The sequence below is a fragment of the Lathamus discolor genome, chromosome Z (genome assembly GCF_037157495.1).
Source record: "Lathamus discolor isolate bLatDis1 chromosome Z, bLatDis1.hap1, whole genome shotgun sequence".
Classification (NCBI taxonomy): Eukaryota; Metazoa; Chordata; class Aves; order Psittaciformes; family Psittacidae; genus Lathamus; species Lathamus discolor.
The window spans coordinates 29,336,800-29,356,341 of NC_088909.1; the positions used below are offsets into that span (position 1 = coordinate 29,336,800).

A 19,542-nucleotide genomic window follows, 5' to 3' on the forward strand; every position below is an offset into this window, starting at 1 on the left:
AACACTGATTGCCAATCCAGTGGCTGTAAACAATAACGAGCTAATGTCACCTCAGTTATCAAACAGCATATAGTCTTGGTCTTGACTTTCAGAGGCATTTTCTGAATATGTCTTGAGTTTGCTGATGGATCTCAACTCTTGATTCACATACTGGTATAAAGACCTTCCTTGTGGTTTCTTGGAGCTGCCATGTGCAACATCTGCAATGCTGGTCACATTCCTTTTGGATGTAAGACCAGCTGAGAAAAATGTAATAACAAATGTAAAAGGAATGATTGCAAAATCTAGACTTAGGTCTATCATATGTGGTTTACCCACTGATTTACAGACCTATAGCAGTGGACTATTACAGAGATTAGTGAAAGGATACTTAATAACTAAACTGTGGATTCCAAAGAGGATTACCTGGTAAGATATTTCATGTATCCTGATGCTTTGTTGAACATATTAGAAACCTGATTATGGGCCTGAGTAACTCAACAGTAAAAGAAGCACAATTTCCTAAAGTGAAGTGCAACTGGAATGCATTAAAATTTAATGTGTCCTAGAACAACACTTTGCCTAGGATGCTAACCGCATCATTTTTCACCCTTGGGGCGACTCTTTGGTATGTGATGGGTAGGAGAGTTGTAAGAGTGTCATGTACTAAAACATGCGTAAGGTTTCCACAAAACCTTGAAAATTGGATGAGCTTTAACTGAATGATCGACAAAATTGAAAAATTGTGTCTCAGGAATTCTATAGCTCAAGCAAGAGGGTCTGTAGAAACACCACTTCAATTCCTACTGTCCAGTATGAAGTGTGCCCCAACTGTAACTAAGAGCTATAGTTCTACTTTTAAATGTGATTCTTGATAGGTAACATAAGACCCTGATATTTATTCATTAATCCTATTGTAGCCCATATTAAATCTCTGCTTATCAGTTTAAATGCTTACCATAATTTAGACCACTTTAAGCAGATCTAAATCACTTTGGCACTGAATTGCATAATGCAACTTCTTTTACAACACGGCAGAAACAATGTCTTGGATTTTGATCATATTGCTCAACTGGCAATATATTGTTGCAAAAGCTAGCAAAAAATCTTTTTTTAAAATCATCCCCACATTGACTGTGCATAAGAAGCATGGTTGCATTCCCCATCAGGATTATAAAACCTCAGGTGACTGCCTTTATGCTCACATATCATGCGTTATGATGAACTTTAAACAGCAGGAATATTTGATCAATTTAAACTATGGGAAATTTTCAGATTATGGTGAAATTTAAGTTGTTACAGTGCTGCAGGGAAGGGGTGCCATCCAGAGGGACCTCGACACGCTTGTGAGGTGGGCTGATGCCGACCTTATGAAGTTCAACCATAAAGTGCAAGGTCCTACACGTGGGTCGGAGCAATCCCAGGCACAGCTACAGGTTGGGCAGAGAAGAGATTCAGAGCAGCCCAAGGAGAAGGACTTGGGGGTGCTGGTCGATGAGAAAATGAACATGAGCCGGCTTCAGTGTGCGCTCGCAGCCCAGAAAGCCAACCGTATCCTGGGCTGCATCAAAAGGAACGTGACCAGCAGGTCGAAGGAGGTGATCCTGCCCCTCTACTCTGCTCTTGTGAGACCTCACCTGGAGTATTGTGTGCACTTCTGGTGTCCTCAACATAAAAAGGACATGGAACTGCTGGAACAAGTCCAGAGGAGGACCACGAGGATGATCAGGGGACTGGAGCACCTCCCGTATGAAGACAGGCTGAGAAAGTTGGGGCTGTTCAGCCTGGAGAAGAGAAGGCTGCGTGGAGACCTCATAGCAGCCTTCCAGTATCTGAAGGGGGCCTATAGGGATGCTGGGGAGGGATTCTTCGTCAGGTACTGTAGTGATAGGACAAGGGGTACTGCATTCAAACTTAAACAGAGGAAGTTTAGATTGAATATAAGGAGGAAGTTCTTTCCTGTTAGGCACTGGAGTGGGTTGCCCAGGGAAGCTGTGAATGCTCCATCTCTGGCGGTGTTCAAGGCCAGGTTGGACGTAGCCTTGGATGACACAGTTTAGTGTGAGGTGTCCCTGCCCATGGCAGGCGGGTTAGAACTAGATGGTCTTAAGGTCCTTTCCAACCCTAATTATTCTATCATTCTATAACAGTCAGGTGGGTAATAATTCTTCCAATCCATACTTTATGTTTAGGACAACAGAGAAACAGTTTTTTGGAGGGAAAGTATCTTACCCAAGCCCCAAATGGAGTTAGTTAGAAATGGAATTAAAAGCAGAAGCTTCCGATTCCTGAAATTCCATGATCCTTCCTGCAAATAGATCTCTCAGCACAGCCCACTGTGTACCCTGCCCGCAAAGCATTTTTTTTTTCTAATTAATACTAAGGAGATTTATTGCTTAGCAGCGGCACTAGTGTTTACATACTTAAGTATCTCATGATTAAGTTGCAATCTTTGACTTCAATTAAACCTAACAGATTCTGATAGCAAAAAGTTGTTATGGAACTTCAAAAGCACTTGAACTGCAGCAAGATCTTTACAACTATCTATATAATATCTTTCAGCCTCTGTTGGCTCCTTGATCTTCAGAGGCAGGCCCAACTTCTCTGTCACCATTGGCCAATGAAAAATTGACCCTTAATGCATGCAATTAAAAAATATATGAAAATATGAAAATGCTGCAATATACAATGGATTTCACCTGGTCTGACATTCTTTTTGGAATAAGTGCTTAGTAAAAATTGTCCATGTGAATCATGTACTGTTCATGTATTGTTCATGAATCAAACCTAAAGCCATTTAAAAATGACTAGCATTAGGGAAAAGTAATAGCTTTTTAACAGATTATTTAAATGACTGTAACTCTGATTTCCAGTCATTTTATCCAAACAGCTATAGCAGAACTGTCCCTGAAAAAGGAGTAACTTTCTGATTAAACTCTTTTGTTGTTGGATTTAAGAAATATTTTAGAAGAGAATTTCTCAATTATGTATTCATCTTTCAGAGCCTTGGCATGGAGCTTGTAGCAATTTGATCAAACCCAGCTGAAAGCACTGATGGTTTGGAGGATTCATTCAGTTTTTACAATCGTGGTGAAGAAAGCCTTTAAATACATTCAGAACAGGATGGAGAGTTTGTTCAGACTGGTGTGTAAACCACTTCCTTGACAGTTTCTGGTCTCTGCAACTTGGCTTGCCTGGTATTTCTGTAGTGTGACGTGACAATGATAGTGCATTTGTGTATTTTTGTGGCAAGAGTATCAACCCATCTGATTCCTTCATTTTTATTTTGTTGGCTGGATGCAACTGAATGTAATTAAAACCAGCAGAAACCCCTCATCTGCTCATGTGTTGCTGGCTTCTTCTTGGACCAGTGCGGCCGGTGGCTGAGCTCTCCAACCTTTCCTCCTTTTCCAAGGAGATTTTCAGACGTGGTAATTGTGTTCATGCTAAACAATTACAGCAGTTTGCAGAACCCAAAGACAGAGCCCCCACGCATTGAACTGGGGGAGTTCCTTACTTTTAGTCCTCCAGACTGATGCCTTTCATTTACTGTTGTTGTTTTGAAGCATAGCCCAGATTTTCTCAAAAAACATGGTCCTTTAGAGAGCTCCACATTCCACTGGCTATTTTCAATAAAACCTGTGCATATCCATGTTAATGATGAAAACTACTTGGTGGAAAGATGATGCTAAAGCACCTAATACACGCCTAATTATTTGTAATGTGGTTTAGTAACTCTAAACAACAACAGCTAGCCAGCTGCCCTGTCATCTTGAAGAAGGGACCTGCGAACCATCAGCAGTTCACTGATCACAAATGAGGAGATGCTGTTCCTCTTCCCACAGTGCTGTGGGCATATTTCTCCAGGTCACATCTCCTCGCACTACAGCAGTGTTAACTACTCTTTTGTTAAACAATTCTCCAAGCATAACTAAAGCATTTGGGTTGTCAACATGCACAGGAAGCTGTATTTAAGAAGTTTTCAAATCAGCACATTGTATTTTGCAGCAAAATCATAAAAATAAGCTAACATGATAACATCTAATGAGGGAAATGTTGCATGCAGATGTCTGTTTGCCTATTTTCCCATAAAATGACTGTATATTTTTATTTATGTGAGTAATGTTAGACACAAACATGTTACCAAAAAACCATTCATTTAGGAAATATATAAACACAATGAATCTAATATAAGAAACTGATTTAAAACATGTTTTTTAGTGTTTATAAAATGTAGAGAAATTTAAAAAAAATGTTCCAAAGTAAATTTCTTTTTCTTCCTTATGATGAGAAAGAAATATAGGTTCTCAGTTGGCATATTATTTGTGATGTGGCAACAAACTGAAATTTGTGCCTCATGTCATGTACCCTTTACATGATACAAAAGAGTGTAATTTTATTTTTGTTCTATTTCAAGGCTCTGTCTGGGCACATTGGCCACCAATTTCAGTTTTATTACAGTGCATGGATAGCAAAGTCACATATCTTTACATTAATGCAAAGGGCACAGGAAAGGAAAGGGAAAGTATAATTTTTGTTGTTGCTGTTGTCATTTGAAATTTCCATAGTGTCTGTGCACATTGGGTACCATTTCATTTTTATTGCTCTGCATTGATAGCAGTGTCACATATCATTAAGTAACAGCAAGTTAGAAAAAAAACAACCCAACAGATTTCTTTCCCCACCCCCTCACTATTACCATTGTTTCATTTTTTTTGTACTGTGTGAATATAATTTCTGAATGGAGGTAGAAGTACTAAAAAAATTAATATCCAATGTAAAAAAGGCATGCAACTTATGTTTTTGTATTGCTCCATGTGACAACTGATAGAAATTGTAATGGTACTCACATTTCTGAACAGTGGGATAGATGTTTGCTAAATATCTAGAAATGGTTAACATGGAAATAGCCATTTTCTAGGAAAACTGGAATAATACCAGAGTCTAATTTCCTCAAATCAGTATATTTTGTGAAAGCACCTGTCTCATGCATCCTAAAATATATTCCATATCTACCTCGTTGTCTTTTAACCACTGAATAGTGAGCATGGCCCCAGCTTTGGGCTGATCTCTGGCTGTGGTGAATGCACTCCTTATTACTAACATGTGTGAATAACTGCTGCCAGGAGCTTTGGAGTTGAGGTGGAATAAAACAGCTTCCAGGTTCTTCCAAGCTACAAGGAGGAGGACAAGGAAAGATCTAAACTAGATGTGTGGTTTACATGAACCAAGCTGAATCTGGAAGGAGAGAAGAACCTCGGCCAATGCGTGTTTAATGAAAGCTGTATGACATTAAACAAGCACAGATGTATGTAATAGATTTTGCAGTGTCACAATAGGCTACATCCCAATAAGCCACCTGAACACATGAATATGTGACAGCTAGACATAGTTTACATTTTTAATGCATTTCCTTGTGTGAGGCTTGGAAAAGCCTCCCGCTGCCCATTGCTGCAGGCTACTCGCGTGCAACAGCATCAGCACTCCATATTCAAAATATCTTCATGTACCATGAATAAGAAAATCCTAAAAGAAAGGCTGGCCAGAGGAATCTCAAGTCTGCCTGTTTACACTGAATTTGAAGTGTCAGCACCTACGCTGCTGCTGCTGTTCCTTGGATGGCATCCATGGAACAAATACCCTTCTTCAAGTAACGCAAGGCGGGTGGGGATGGCTTGTTCTGGAACCGTCAGGCGCACTGTTGGGCACAACCTTTGATGGTGCCAATGTCCTTTCCCCCCTGTACCTCGAGTGAGACAGAACAAGTGTGAAATATTTTGCAGCAGGTGTTAGAGAAAGCAGGATAACATGGCAGTTTTGGAAGAAGTGCTGGAATGGGAATAAGCTGCTGAGCTCTCCATCTGGAGAGGAAACCCAGAACCACCCTTTGCTTGCGAGCTGCAGGAAGAACAAGGGAGTGTGCGTGTGTAAGTCTGTGTAAGACAAACTTTAGATTGTTTCTAAATGTCTCCATATCTTTTGTTTATGTTGTATACTTGCACCTTGGCTGTACTGGAGCTCTTTTGTTCTAAATTCTAAAAAATTTACTTATATCAAGGCTCCACAAATGAATTATGACTTTTTCCCCTCCCTGGGTTTTTATGAAGCTTGGTGGAACTATTTCCCTACTGTTCTGCACCTTGTGTAGGTCTTTAAACTGATGCCAAATGGGTGTAAAATGCTGTCTAAAAGTACATAACATGTCTCTGACTGATAGAGCTTGAGGCCTGGGATCACACACCAGGAATTTGTGTCCAAACCTTACATTTCTAGTGTGTATTGTGCCTCTCCAGGTGGCATGTGATACCTTAGGTGTTAATAAGTCACTTTCTCTCCCACTTCTATCTCTGCAGCAAAATGCAGATAAGCCTTTCTTACAGTCTTTTTAAATAGGGGAGGTCATACACAGACACACACACATGTATGTATATATAAAATTTCTTACTTTTTAAGTCAAAGACATTATACATGCATATGATCTCTTCTACATATGCATATAGAATCATAGAATCATAGAATAGTTAGGGTTGGAAAGGACCTCAAGATCATCTAGTTCCAACCCCCCTGCCATGGACAGGGACACCTCACGATAAACCATCCCACACAAGGCTTCATCCAACCTGGCCTTGAACACCGCCAGGCATGGATCACTCACAACCTCCCTGGGTAACCGATTCCAGTGTCTCACCACCCTAACAGGAAAGAATTTCCTCCTTATATCCAATTTAAACTTCCCCTGTTTAAGTTAAAATTACAAGCTTTCTGAAAAAAAATAATAATTAATAGTCCAAAGTACTGCTTTAGAACATTAACTTGATTTTTGTGAATACTCTGCTATCCAAAAGCAGTTTAGTTTGCTGGGGAAGAAGGGGCAGGAGAGATGAGCTGTGTCAGCAGTTTAATGCTTTGCCTGTGCCAGGATCTTGGGTACTAGGGGAGGGCTGTTTGCAAACAATTCACCTCTTTGTCCAGAAGGAATGGCAGTACACCACCTCCCAGCTGTAGCGATTTGCTTGCTTTTGTTGGACATAAGTCCTGGAAATTTTAGACAACCAAGAGATACCACGCAGAGTACAAGGGCTCAGATCTTAAGGACAGGCCAAACTCTATCAGTGGGCTCAGAGCTCAAACATCAGTTTCACATTTTTAAGTGTGCAAAAGACACCTGTGTGGGTTTACAGGCAGTTTAGGGTTAGAGTGTGGAATAAGTTGCCCATGTTGACATAACTATTACTCATTATAACCATGTTGACATAGAAATTACCAAGTTCCGCTTTAGTAATTTCAAATCCACATTGCAGAGGCTATGTAATGGGAGGAACAATAGAGAACTGGACTTAGTGTACAATGTGTTTTAATGAAATGCTTCATATCATTTGATTTCTAAAGGGTCTCTCACAGCTTATTCCCTGCATTTTTGTGACAGTTGCCACAATGGCATGAGACTGACTTAGGATGAAAAATATGAACAAGAAAAATGGGTTTTCTCAGTATGCTGAATGCACTGTCAAAATCCCTTTGCAATCCACCTACAGTCTGAAGACTAACTTGTTAAAGTAACTGGAGTTAAATAACTGAGTATGGACTTTATCTCCTCCTCTTTTATAGGCCAAAAAATCCCTTATCCAAAAGGATGAGGGAACAATTTTTTAATCACAGTCAAACTCTTATTCATAATATAAATCACTAACGACTTTCAGTGGCAAAATTCCTCCATGTAAAGCTCTGGGATAACCGTAATGGATGGTGACAGATGCTGGTCCTCAAATAAAGACTTCTGTTAGGACATTTATCCTCGGGACCTTCTGTTTAGTAACTCTTTTGATCTGTTATCAACCCATAGCTCTCGTCTCAGAGACTCTTCAATGGGAGATGTCTGCTCTTGAGCACTTCTTGAATAATAATTTATCTCATAAATTTCAGAGTAAAAAAAATCCTACTTCTCCTAATTTGACTATTTATGCATCTGGCAGCAGAGATAAAAATAGTATGACATCATTATATTTGGAAAAGAAAAGAAAAATAAAAATGGTGACTTTTAGTAACCAGGAATTGTTTTTGCACCATTCTTTACAAACAGGACAAATTGGTTACTAATAACTTATAAAAATTATCATCCTTTTGCAAAGCCAACTTAGTATGAAGCACAATGTTGAATAGTAACTGTCTTGATAGTAACAGCAGGAAGACACCTAATTTTTCTGGGTGCTATATTTACCACAGTCAAATCCCTATTCATCCATTACTCAGGAAAGACTGCATTGAACAGGAATTTTCTCTGAAGAAATAAGAATTTGGCCATATAGAAAGATAATTTTTGCACTTCATGAACTCAAGTTCTGAATAAAAAAGAAGTAATTATAAATTTTCAGCAAATGGAGTTTATTAAAACAATTCAGTCTCATAATCTATATTGTCAAGTTATGTTTAATATGTATTATGAGATTAAATCACTAGAATATCTCTAGTTTGAGGAAATACCTTCAAACTTCAGTCATAAAAGAACTGTATTAACACAAATATTTGGATTAATTGATGATGGGATCGTTTAGTGTCTAACAGCAAAGAAGAAACCTCAGACTAAATCTATTAACACTGGGTGAAATCTTGAAGTCATCACCTGCTCTTTGAAGCCACTCCCCGAAAAGTTTATACACATAAGTACTAACTAAAAATTAATTAATAACTTCAAGATTTAATCTGATGTTATTAAAGTTTTTGCTGATTGTTTACCATGTCTGACCAGCTTATGTAAATGCTCTAATCTTTTACATCATCTGTAATTGCCATGTAATAGATGAAGTTATAGGCTACTTACAAGCATGTGTCTTGATTATAAAATGAAATAATCATTCTAATTTTTGTAAAAATATATCAACGTATTTTAAAGCATCCAAATTTTTAGATGCAAATGTTAAAATAATGTTAAAATCTTAAATATATAGTTATTAAAAATATTTTTTTCAAATAGATACTTTTCCATTATGTTTTAATACATTTAATAACTCAAATCTGTAGTAAAAACCTAAAGTTTTCTTGGCATGTCCTACAGAAGACTTGTTAATGTGTAGTGAGAAAAATACAGAGAAAACATGCTGGTACTTTTGATGTGAAAACCGTATTAAGACATTTCACCTGTCACAAGGGGTAGCAGAATATGATTTGTGGTAAATACAAAGGTATTGGAATGGGCCAGAAATTAAATAGAAAGGTTTAGATAAAGATTGTCTTTACAGACATTGAGTACAAGTACAGTTATTGATAACATTTGTATTTCGTTTTACTGGTGAGTATCACAGTTATTAAAACGGTGTTTGGTAGTCTGCTGAGGTTCTGTTATTTTCCTGGCATACCAAAAGATTGGAAAGAAAATTATTTGGGAAAAATATTATTACTTCTCTGCCCTAGATTGATGATCATATTTATCATAGGCATTGATGTTGTATTGTGCCATCAAGTGACTTTGTGTACTACCCAACAGCTCTTCCACATGGCTCAAGGATGCGCCCCAGAGATTGTCTCAGAAGGAGAAAAATGCCCACTGAACCAAATACTTCTCCCTTTCCTGCAACACACGAACATCAGATCGTTTATCGTAGGACACTAAATCCAGTGACGGAGAACTCCTTGCAGAATGAGAGGGTAAGGAGAGAGATTTCCAGGTGATTGTCTCCTCTAAGTGGAAATACTGCTCACGCATGGTGTGGCAGTGGTCTGCAAGTGGAAATTACTTTGCATTAATAATTGATGTTGCAACATCTAGTCTGTTTTACTGCCAGATAACCTTGCTTAGTTTAAAGAACCACTGACAGCAGCTTAAGAGCCATCCGTTTAGGTGAGCACCAAACAGTCTGACTGGTTTCTATTTTTTTTTATAAATATGTGAAAAACAACTACTGACATGATCACAAGGGAATAGGAATCCCTCTCCATTAATTCAATTTGTTCATAACCTTTTGACACAGACCATAAATACCCTTCATATATTTCACACACATAGACAGATGTAATAAATTACGTGAACAATGTATATAAATGTTTACTTTAAAAACTACAAACTAAATATAAAGTGCCATATGAACAACCCATCTATTAGGAAATGGCTAATTTCCTGTGCCAATCAATAACTAGCTTGCGTGTCTGGGTACTCTCTTTGCTATGTCACTGTGCTGGTTGCAGGTACAAAGTGACAGCAAAGAAAATATTAATCAATTGGTAGTGTGCCTGTTTCACCAAAGGTTACACTAGAGACAAACAAAAGGGGAGGCTGAGATCTGGCTCCAGGAAAAGATTTTCCTTGTGTGACTTTCTGGAGTAGGTTATGAAGTCTGGAAAAGGAGAAAAAAAAAAAACCAACCCAAAACCCAAACCAGAAAAGTAGCCATTTTAGTGGTTTTTTTTTTTTTTTTTTAGTGCTTTCATTTAATATACAAGATTAGAATGATAATAATAGCAAAAAAACATAAAAGAATGCACCAGAATGTCAAAGTGCTAATTCAGAAAATGTTTATGGCAGAGAGTAATTTTCTTCCTCAGTTTTATACCTAAAAAAACAGGTATCCTGCAGGAATTAAAACTCAAATACCACCTTGGCTTTGTAAGCTTTTTCCAAATTCCTCTTTGTGCTATAAAACCTGGAAAATATTTTCTATCTGATGAATTGGATGCTTGCTTTTTAAAAGAATATAGTAAAATTTGTTGATGATATTTAGGATAAAAAATAACTGAAAGTATTATATGCAAGAAAGTACTGGAATTTATTACTTGTTTCCATGCACAATTTCTTGCTGAAGATTCAGGTAAAGAAAAATTATTAAATTCATAGACTATTCAATTTTGATTTATGTTCAAAATAAAAAAATGTATTTGTATCTTTCAAATATAATGATGCTGATTTGCATTCACAAAGAAAAGAAAAAGAATTGTTAAACAATGGGTATCAGAGAACCACTTCCACTTCTGGGAATGTCCATGGTACTTTTTTTCATCGTTGTTAAGCATACAGCTTCTTTTACAAGAAACTGTCAGTTTGTCCTGTTGCCATGAGGTAACACAGGGCCAGACAATGCCCAAGTAACACATCACAAAAAATTCAATATGAGGGCCAAACAAACTTTCTGCTTCTTCTTTAGGTGACCAGGATTGTGGCCCTAGAAAATGTAAGAACAAAATGGGCAGGGGACAGGCAGTCTCCTCCTTCTGAGACATGAGGTAAGACAACCTGATGGATAAAGGATGTTGCAATTTTAAACATATCTTTCTGAAACAATGACTGAAGCCATCCATTCATTTCAACTAGAAAAGATAAACTTCCTGGTAACACATAGAATCACAGAATAGTTAAGGTCGGAAAGGACCTTAAGATAGCCCAGATCCAGCCCTCCTGCCATGGGCAGGAACACCTCTCACTAAACCATGTCACTCAAGGCTACGTCCAGCCTGGCCTTGAACACTGCCAGGGATGGAGCACTCACAACCTCCCTGGGCAACCCATTCCAGTGTCTCACCACCCTAACAGGAAAGAATTTCCTCCTTATATCCAATCTAAACTTCCCCTGTTTAAGCTTTAACCTGTTACCCCTTGTCTTGTCACTACAGTCCCTAACGAATAGTCCCTCCCCAGCATCCCTATAGGCCCCCTTCAGATACTGGAAGGCTGCTATGAAGTCTCCATGCAGCCTTCTCTTCTCCAGGCTGAACAGCCCCAACTTTCTCAGCCTGTCTTCATACGGGAGGTGCTCCAGTCCCCTGATCATCCTCGTGGCCCTCCTCTGGACTTGTTCTAACAGTTCCATGTCCTTTTTATGTTGAGGACACCAGAAGTGCACACAACACTCCAAGTGAGATCTCATGAGAGCAGAGTAGAGGGGCAGGATCACCTCCTTCGACCTGCTGGTCACGTTCCTTTTGATGCAGCCCAGGATACGGTTGGCTTTCTGGGCTGCGAGCGCACACTGAAGCCGGCTCATGTTCATTTTCTCATAGACCAACACTGCCAAGTCCTTCTCCTTGGGCTGCTCTGAATCTCTTCTCTGCCCAACCTGTAGCTGTGCCTGGGATTGCTCCCACCCAGGTGTAGGACCTTGCACTTTATGGTTGAACTTCATAAGGTCGGCATCAGCCCACCTCACAAGCGTGTCAAGGTCCCTCTGGATGGCATTCCTTCTCTCCAATGTATTAACTGAACCACACAGCTTGGTGTCAGCCAGCTTGCTGAGGGTGCACTCAATCCCTCTGCCCATGTCAGCGACATCAGCACAAAAGCTGGTTGTAGTTCCTATGCCTTAATTTTTGCCTCAAACCAGTTAGGAACAATCCTGATTCAGATTAATTTGTTTTAATTTGAGTTTAGGAAAGTATAAAGTTAAGGCAGGACTTCAAGTCCTCAAAGACATTTTGGAGTTGAAACTCTACCATGTAACATAAATAGAGTAGGGCACACACTGGCACGCTAGGGGCAGTACAGAATAAAAGATCAAAGAAGCTATGAGAAATAAATATAACCAGAGATCTCTAGAAGAGATATCACATTATTAAATTAATTACTAGCGTGAGTGGTACATGTGTAGTCAGTACCATGTGCTAAAGAGAGGGGACAGCCAGGTTGGATGTTAAATTTCCTTGCTCCTATTTCTTCTTTTCTCCACTTCATTAATCCCCATGTCAGTGGAGGGCTGTTTCTGACCATACATTTCACTGGAGTTTTATCCAGCTAATGGGGATTCTCAAATTATTCTAGGATGCTGCAGCATAATTCAGTGGATTATGGTTTCAGATAAAATTTACACATTTATCACTCTATTTTCCTTTTCATATTTTCACCTCATTATCTGAGTTGACTATCTTACAGTGACTGTGATCAAAGATTTAAAATTGACACCAGTTACTGTGTCTGAAATACTGAGCTCATACATCAGGATAAATATTTTAATGGCAAAACAGTGATTTTTTTCTTTTAATTCATGATACTGTTAAAAGCTGTCAAATATTTATGGATTTATATTAGATCTGCTCACTGTTAGCACTTCCAATACTAAAAACTTAACCTTTTTCTAGTGAATCAGCTTCTCTCTTCTTTTATGGTATTTTTGTTTCTGAATTCTATTTCAAGGTCATTTTTTTCACAGGAAATAAAAATGTGGCTTTAACAAACTGATGTATGTCATGAAAATGATGGACCAATTTGAGGGATTCAGTAATAGCAAATTAATAAGACTGAATGATCTCCCTCCAGAATTCTCAGGCTAGAAAATTATTAAGTACAGTATGTATAGATGGGAGTATACATTGTCTTTGAAAGGTAGCAATAATAATACATAGCACCCCATCCCTCCTCTTAGTGATTGAAAGGCACTAACACTGTTAACTTCATGGGTTTCGGTTTCTTTAAAAAAAAAAAGGTGTGAAAATCCAGATTCATTTTGGTGCTGGGAAAAATGTTGAGCTCTTCCAAAGTATATGATAATGCAGGACTCAGAGGAAAATAGCCTGAATTGGCTAAACCAACACCTCTGCTGCAAAAAGGAGCTGAATTAAAGGAAAACAGGTAAAAGTGAGCAAGGAATAAGAAAACCTCCAAACCCTGGACTTTCCAAAATCTTATGATAGGGACAATTTCGAAGAGTGTTTAAGGAAATAAATTGCTATGTAGGAAGGAGTGGACTCCTATGTTGGACTAACCCAGGTGTTATTTTATTATTTGTAGTGCATGAATTGTCTTCTCCCAGCACAAAGCTGAACTAAAATTGTCCTAGCAGATGGTTAGGATGGATAATCACCTCTACTGTGTTACTCTGGACGTGTCCATACATCTGACTGGGAAATAGAAGGTAAGAGCTAGATACTGTCAGTAAGTTGAGGGGCTGTAAAACTAATTTGGCCAGTGGAAAACTGTTGGGGCAACCAAGATGGCTGTTGAGCTCTGACTGTCTCTGCCAGCACCTTGCAGGGTTGCACACTACACAGCAACCTGTCTGTCAGTCCATACTCAGGCTGGGGCTGTGTCTGCTCCAGAAACTGACCTTGACTGTCCTGATTTGTCCTGTGGGAGAAGACTACTGAGACTACAAGGATACCAATAGTGCCAGCAGACACCCATGCAAAGACCTGCTTGTGATGAGGAGTGAGCTAGCTTGTGTTCAGGCAATCCCATATTTAAAAGAATAGCAGTAACTCGATTGCAACTCAATAAGTTTTTTTGGTGGTCTAAACCTGTAAATAATTCAGACATCAGTGACATATTGCCATGCTAACCACATCTTGTTGGGTATAGTAGCACATTCAGGTTTGTTCACCCCACATTGGAAAGGACACTTTTGTCCTTGGGTGACACACCTTGGACACAGGTTTTACTTAACATGTCAGATTGCAGTGCAAGCAGTTAGACCTCAGTTTGAGACTGACTTGCCTTGAATTCACCCAAAGTTTGTAAAACAGAATAACAGTTGAGTGGAGAACAACAAAGGGCGTCTCCTCTTCTGTATATAGACTCACAGACCAAAAATAAAAGGGTGCATGGTGAATGGATGGAAATCAAGATTAATTCCTCTACCTAGCATGAATTCAGACTGGAGTCCAGTGCCATTCAGTCAAATATTTTGACTGGATTTTTTAAAAGTGATGGATTAGTTAAAAGTTATTATTCACTGTAACTACACATAAAAACAGATAAATATGTGACTATTTAAGCTGAATGCTCCTTCCCGGCTTCAAAATTGTACAACTGAGGGCAAAGTTTGGCTATCTAAAAGTAATCAAACCTAATGCTTCATGCTGTACAGTAACCTTCTTGCCTGAAGAGGTCAGGAACGAAATATTTCCCCACACTAATGGGTAAACTCAGTTTTATTTTTCAGCAGTTGACATGTTCTTGAGCTACTTGCTTATTAATGCTGGAGACACAATGTGCCATTGCCTAATTCTTTGTGGCAGAGGTGTTGCTACTCCAGTTAGGAGAATATGATTAACACCCCAGTAAGGAGGGAATAGTTGGTCCCTTTGCATCTCAAGGCACGGCTCAATTGTTCCTCTGTGGTCCTCCAACTTTCAGTCAGCTTTTCATTTCCTTACACTTTCAGTCAACCCAATGCAGTTATTAAGGTATCCTATAATTCTCTGTGCCAAGGATTTACCCGTTAAACCACATCAGGCATGAAAGTGACACAGGGCACTGGGTAACGGAGTATCTCGTGCACCTGTAGGTACAAAACTCGTTGAGTACACCTCTGTCTAATGAGAAAGCACAGGTGCTCTGACAAGAAAGAACAACAAATAAAGAAATAAGTCTCTATCCTGTCAAGTACTATGTGCATATCAAGGATCCGGAATACAAAGCAGACTTAACAGCAATCACATTTAGAGTAGAATCCACTTGAATGTAACACCTTCTCCCTCTAAGGTTTTGAGTGTGGTATCTTAAAGAAGATCACACAAATTACTCATTGCAGGAACAAAGGCTCTTTTTTGAAAGCTGTCAGCTTGCTGACAGTTACGATGAGCATTTACTTCAGGCTTGTAAAACATATTAATCAAACTTGTTCCTATAGCTTTAGTCCAAGGAGGTTTACTGTTTCTTTTAGAGAAATGTTTTACATGAGTGAAGAGCTTTGAATATGTATACACCTTGCATGTGAACCACTGTCTGTGCCATTCATTTATTTGTAATAAATAAATACTAGTCTATGCCAGGCTTAAGGAAGATTGAAGCAGTATATGGAAATCTGTTTATGACAAGACTATTTGCCAAAGACCTATGCACCATTCATTGAACCTTGAAAAACATTTGAAAATATGGGTTTCATTTGCAAACTTCAATGCATGACATGGAGAGCTGGCAAGCTGCCTGGTTTCTACTTAAAGGATTGTCATTCTGGGAAAAATAAATTTCTCTAACTAGACAAAAGTCAATGTTTTCATGTTTTACTGCAATCAAACTGATATGGCTGACAATTTAATGTCTCAACACTTAAAATATCTGTGGATAATCAGTTACCTCAATCAATCATAACTACAAGATTTTTCTATTTTCAAAGCTTGTATACACATGACTGAGATATTTAATAATTTAGAGAAACCTCCCCATCTTTAGTCCTTCATGATTTCTCTTGAGCTGTGAAGTTCTTTTTTTTCCCAAATGCATGATTTTATAATTGCTGTGGGGAAAAAAAAAAATTCCAACCCTGCACTGTAATTATATTTTGAAACCTTTGTGTTAATGTCCTGTTTTATTTAATTTTATGTATATTTTATAGTCTGCTTGCCTGTCAAAAAGATGTGGAAATGTGCTGGCATTACAGCTGAAGACATCCTTATGAGTGAGAAAATGCTCAAGGCTTTTTCAAAGTGGGTGCTGAAACACACGTTTCTCTTCTTTGACTCCAGGGGATGCTAACAGCTGGCCCACCAGACAGGTATTTCAGGGTCAAAGGCTAGCAGAGCTGTGCACATTCAGGATTTGGCTGCCAGTACAGGAGATGGGTATTTTCTCAAAACTAATAAAAATAGCGACAATGATGAGAAGAAGGAGCTGACAACAAAAATGAAAAGGAACCTGCAAGAAGTGAATTCTGGGTAGCACAACACTTGCAGAGCTGATTTTAATATCTGACAGGCTGAGTTCACTAATCTTTGCTATTCATACTGACGTGAAACTTCATACTGTTTTAGAGATTTGTATCTATTAAGACATGCAGCAGTGTTCCTACAACATGGGAACAAGTTTGCTAGCGTTTGCCGTTCTTCTTCCTCTGTGATAAAAATTGGTATGAACTTTTTTAAATGCCTAACAGATAATTACTCTCAACACTCAATAATGAAAGCCACATCTTTAGAGACTCCTTTATCTTTAAAAAATAACAAAAAAACTCAAGCCCAAGACTCACTAACAAGACAAAACATTTCCCCCCTCATTTTCCTCCCTCTCTTTTGTTTCTTTGATTACATGGAGCCTTGTAATCAAACTAAGCTTAGTTTCGGGGCCCTTGGGGCAGTATCTCTTAGCTCCCTGTCAGACTGAGTTGCAAAACAATCAATCTTGCTCTTGCACTGGCTTGGTGGAAGTGTCACGACACGAGGAGTGCAATGCTTTGCTCTTGCTGTGAAGCTTCGATGACAAAAGTTTTTATCAGAAGCTGACTGTATTTAGGATTATGAATATGCAATGACTCTCATTAGTATTGAAGCACAGGAGCACGGGCTGACATCCCCTGCCACTTTTAGCTGCTGTAGAGTTGTCTAATGAATTGTCTTGCTCTTTCACTCGCACAGACTTTGCTGTTATGGTTCCCCGCTCTAAGGGGAGTTGCCTGGTTTGAGAATACTATTGATGGCAGAAATTAATTGCCAAGAACTGCTCTTGATTTTGTTAAACAGTGTTGAAGTGGTGTTTAAATTGTCAAAACAGAAAACCATTAAACTCTACAGGAGACAAAGTCATCACAGGTGAGAGGACCCACGTGTCCACATGCATAGCCATGCACAAGCATACAGATGTGGTGCAGGTATGCATATGGTCTTGTAATCATACCTATAGGAATAAACAGACCCATGTCTAGCAGTGATGGGTCTCAGAAACCTGACGTCCTGCTGATTTATCTATTATTCTTCCAACTAGAGCAAACAGGGATAACGGAAAGTTCTCCAAATGAGCAGGACTTTAATACATTGCTATTGGATCAATCCATTAATACTCTTCCCCTTGGGACCCTGTCAAACACTTTTCTGCTCACACATCTGTAATATTTATGAATAAGTTACTGATAAGGATGTTTCCAACAAATGATTAAGATATCTTGCTTGATTTGTCATATTTGAGATGTGTAAACTTTCAGAGACCCCTTTTTCCCCCCAAATGTTTCAATTAAGTATTTTTTCCCTGATTCATCTGAAATTTCTTCTGACATAAAAGGAGCTTTTGTGGCTCTCTGCAGTGTGAAGGGTAGAGTGAATTGAAATGGATAATTTATTCTAAGAAGAGTAAGTAGTATTCTGAAAGGTGTATGTGTACTGCAAATAGTAAAAGATATGAAGTTCATCCAAGAGGATGTCAGGCCTGCATGGCTCTTTATCCATTTAATCAGTAATGGAAATGGTCCCAGTGCAAGGAAGGAAGATCTGTTTAATTTTTATTGTGATTTTTGGCACTGTTGCTCTAACATGAGCTTGGCTTACCTCTTGACCCAACCCCAGAAGTGTCTGTTCTCATCAGCTGGAGAAAAAATAAAGAACATCTAAATGTTGGGAGTACCAAATACAAGAGCAGTTTAAAATAAATGCAGTTCTGACAAAAGTGGCTCAAGTATCATACATCAAGCACTTGTTACCTCTCTTTGCCTTAGTGATTGCACGTGACTATGAAAGAGTGAGTGATAAAATCTGAAGAAAGATGAAACCAATCTGGGGCTTTTTAAAGATCATCAATCATTCCATGCAGTCATGGTATTATTAGTTCCAGTAAGCCTTGTTCTCCCATTTTATGGACATCATAAACCCCCCACCCCTAGACCAATGTTACCATGGGAAATCATTTTTATGGGCAGCATCTTAGTGTGGGCCAATCAGATCTAATCACATAACAAGCTACTGAATTATTCAACGTTCTTCCTAATTTTGCATTCTTCCTGCACTTTGCTGTCACTGCAGGGTTTTAAAAGTATGTGTTTTTACAATATTTATTAAGAATATAACCATAAGCAGGAATTTTGCTTTCTCTATGTCTTTCAATAAGCGTTTGTTCCCTTGGATTGTTGCAGTATATACATTATTACATAAAGAATATATATAAAAAAGGAAAGAAACCCACAATGTGGCACTCAGTTTTAAACTCTTTCAGCTTTTAAAAGACCGAATGTAAAGACAACAATAGTGAAACAATTGTGTTCAAACATAAAATATTCAGATTTACTGAGCAAACTGTAGCCAGCATGTCTCTTAGCTGTTGCTATGAATACAGGGCTTACATTGTATATGAAAATATTTCAGTTTTAATTGCAAATCTGTGCAGAGATGATTTGGGGTCTGTAATTAGCACATAAATTCCAGACTTTGTGACTGCTGTGAAAACACACATTATTTATGGAACTATTATCTAAATATAATTCAGTGTTTTTTGCTTTCGACAACTACTGTAAAAGTCTGATTTAATAAAATGTGAAAAATTTCCCATCTCTTGCATTTCTGTTTACGTTATGAAGCCTTCATTCCTCTGCACCACCATTTTCCACTCGACCTACAGTGGACTTTGCTTTCAATGGCTCCATACTTCACTCACACCTCAGGGAGGTTTCTTCACAACCAGAAAGTGCCAGGCACTTGATTTATTTAAAATGAAAACTTGGATTATGCAGATAGCTCTGAACTGCAAAGAACGGTGAGTTTATGTGACCTCCATCCTCATGCTTTTCACCCAGGCTAGAAGTGGGAATAGATAGGGGCCCTGTTTAAGCTGGTTTTAAGCTACCATACGCAGATTTCCAGTTATTTGGAAAGGGTTACTGAAAGGCCAAAGCGGTCTCTTGCTCCCACACACTTCTTGTAACTGGCAGGCTCAGCCACTTCTAGCTCCCA

General features: G+C 38.6%; 1 long non-coding RNA gene across 1 annotated transcript in view; it reads left to right on the forward strand.

The window, feature by feature from the left end:
* LOC136005122 (uncharacterized) overlaps window positions 1-19,076 on the forward strand; it is a 41,751-nt gene extending 22,675 nt beyond the window's left edge. Inside the window, exons 4-7 of the long non-coding RNA XR_010608685.1 lie at window positions 9,461-9,621; window positions 11,112-11,190; window positions 13,685-13,808; window positions 16,230-19,076. This is a non-coding gene — a long non-coding RNA (uncharacterized LOC136005122). The remainder of the gene's footprint in view (window positions 1-9,460; window positions 9,622-11,111; window positions 11,191-13,684; window positions 13,809-16,229) is intronic.
* The last annotated feature ends 466 nt before the right edge of the window (window positions 19,077-19,542 follow it).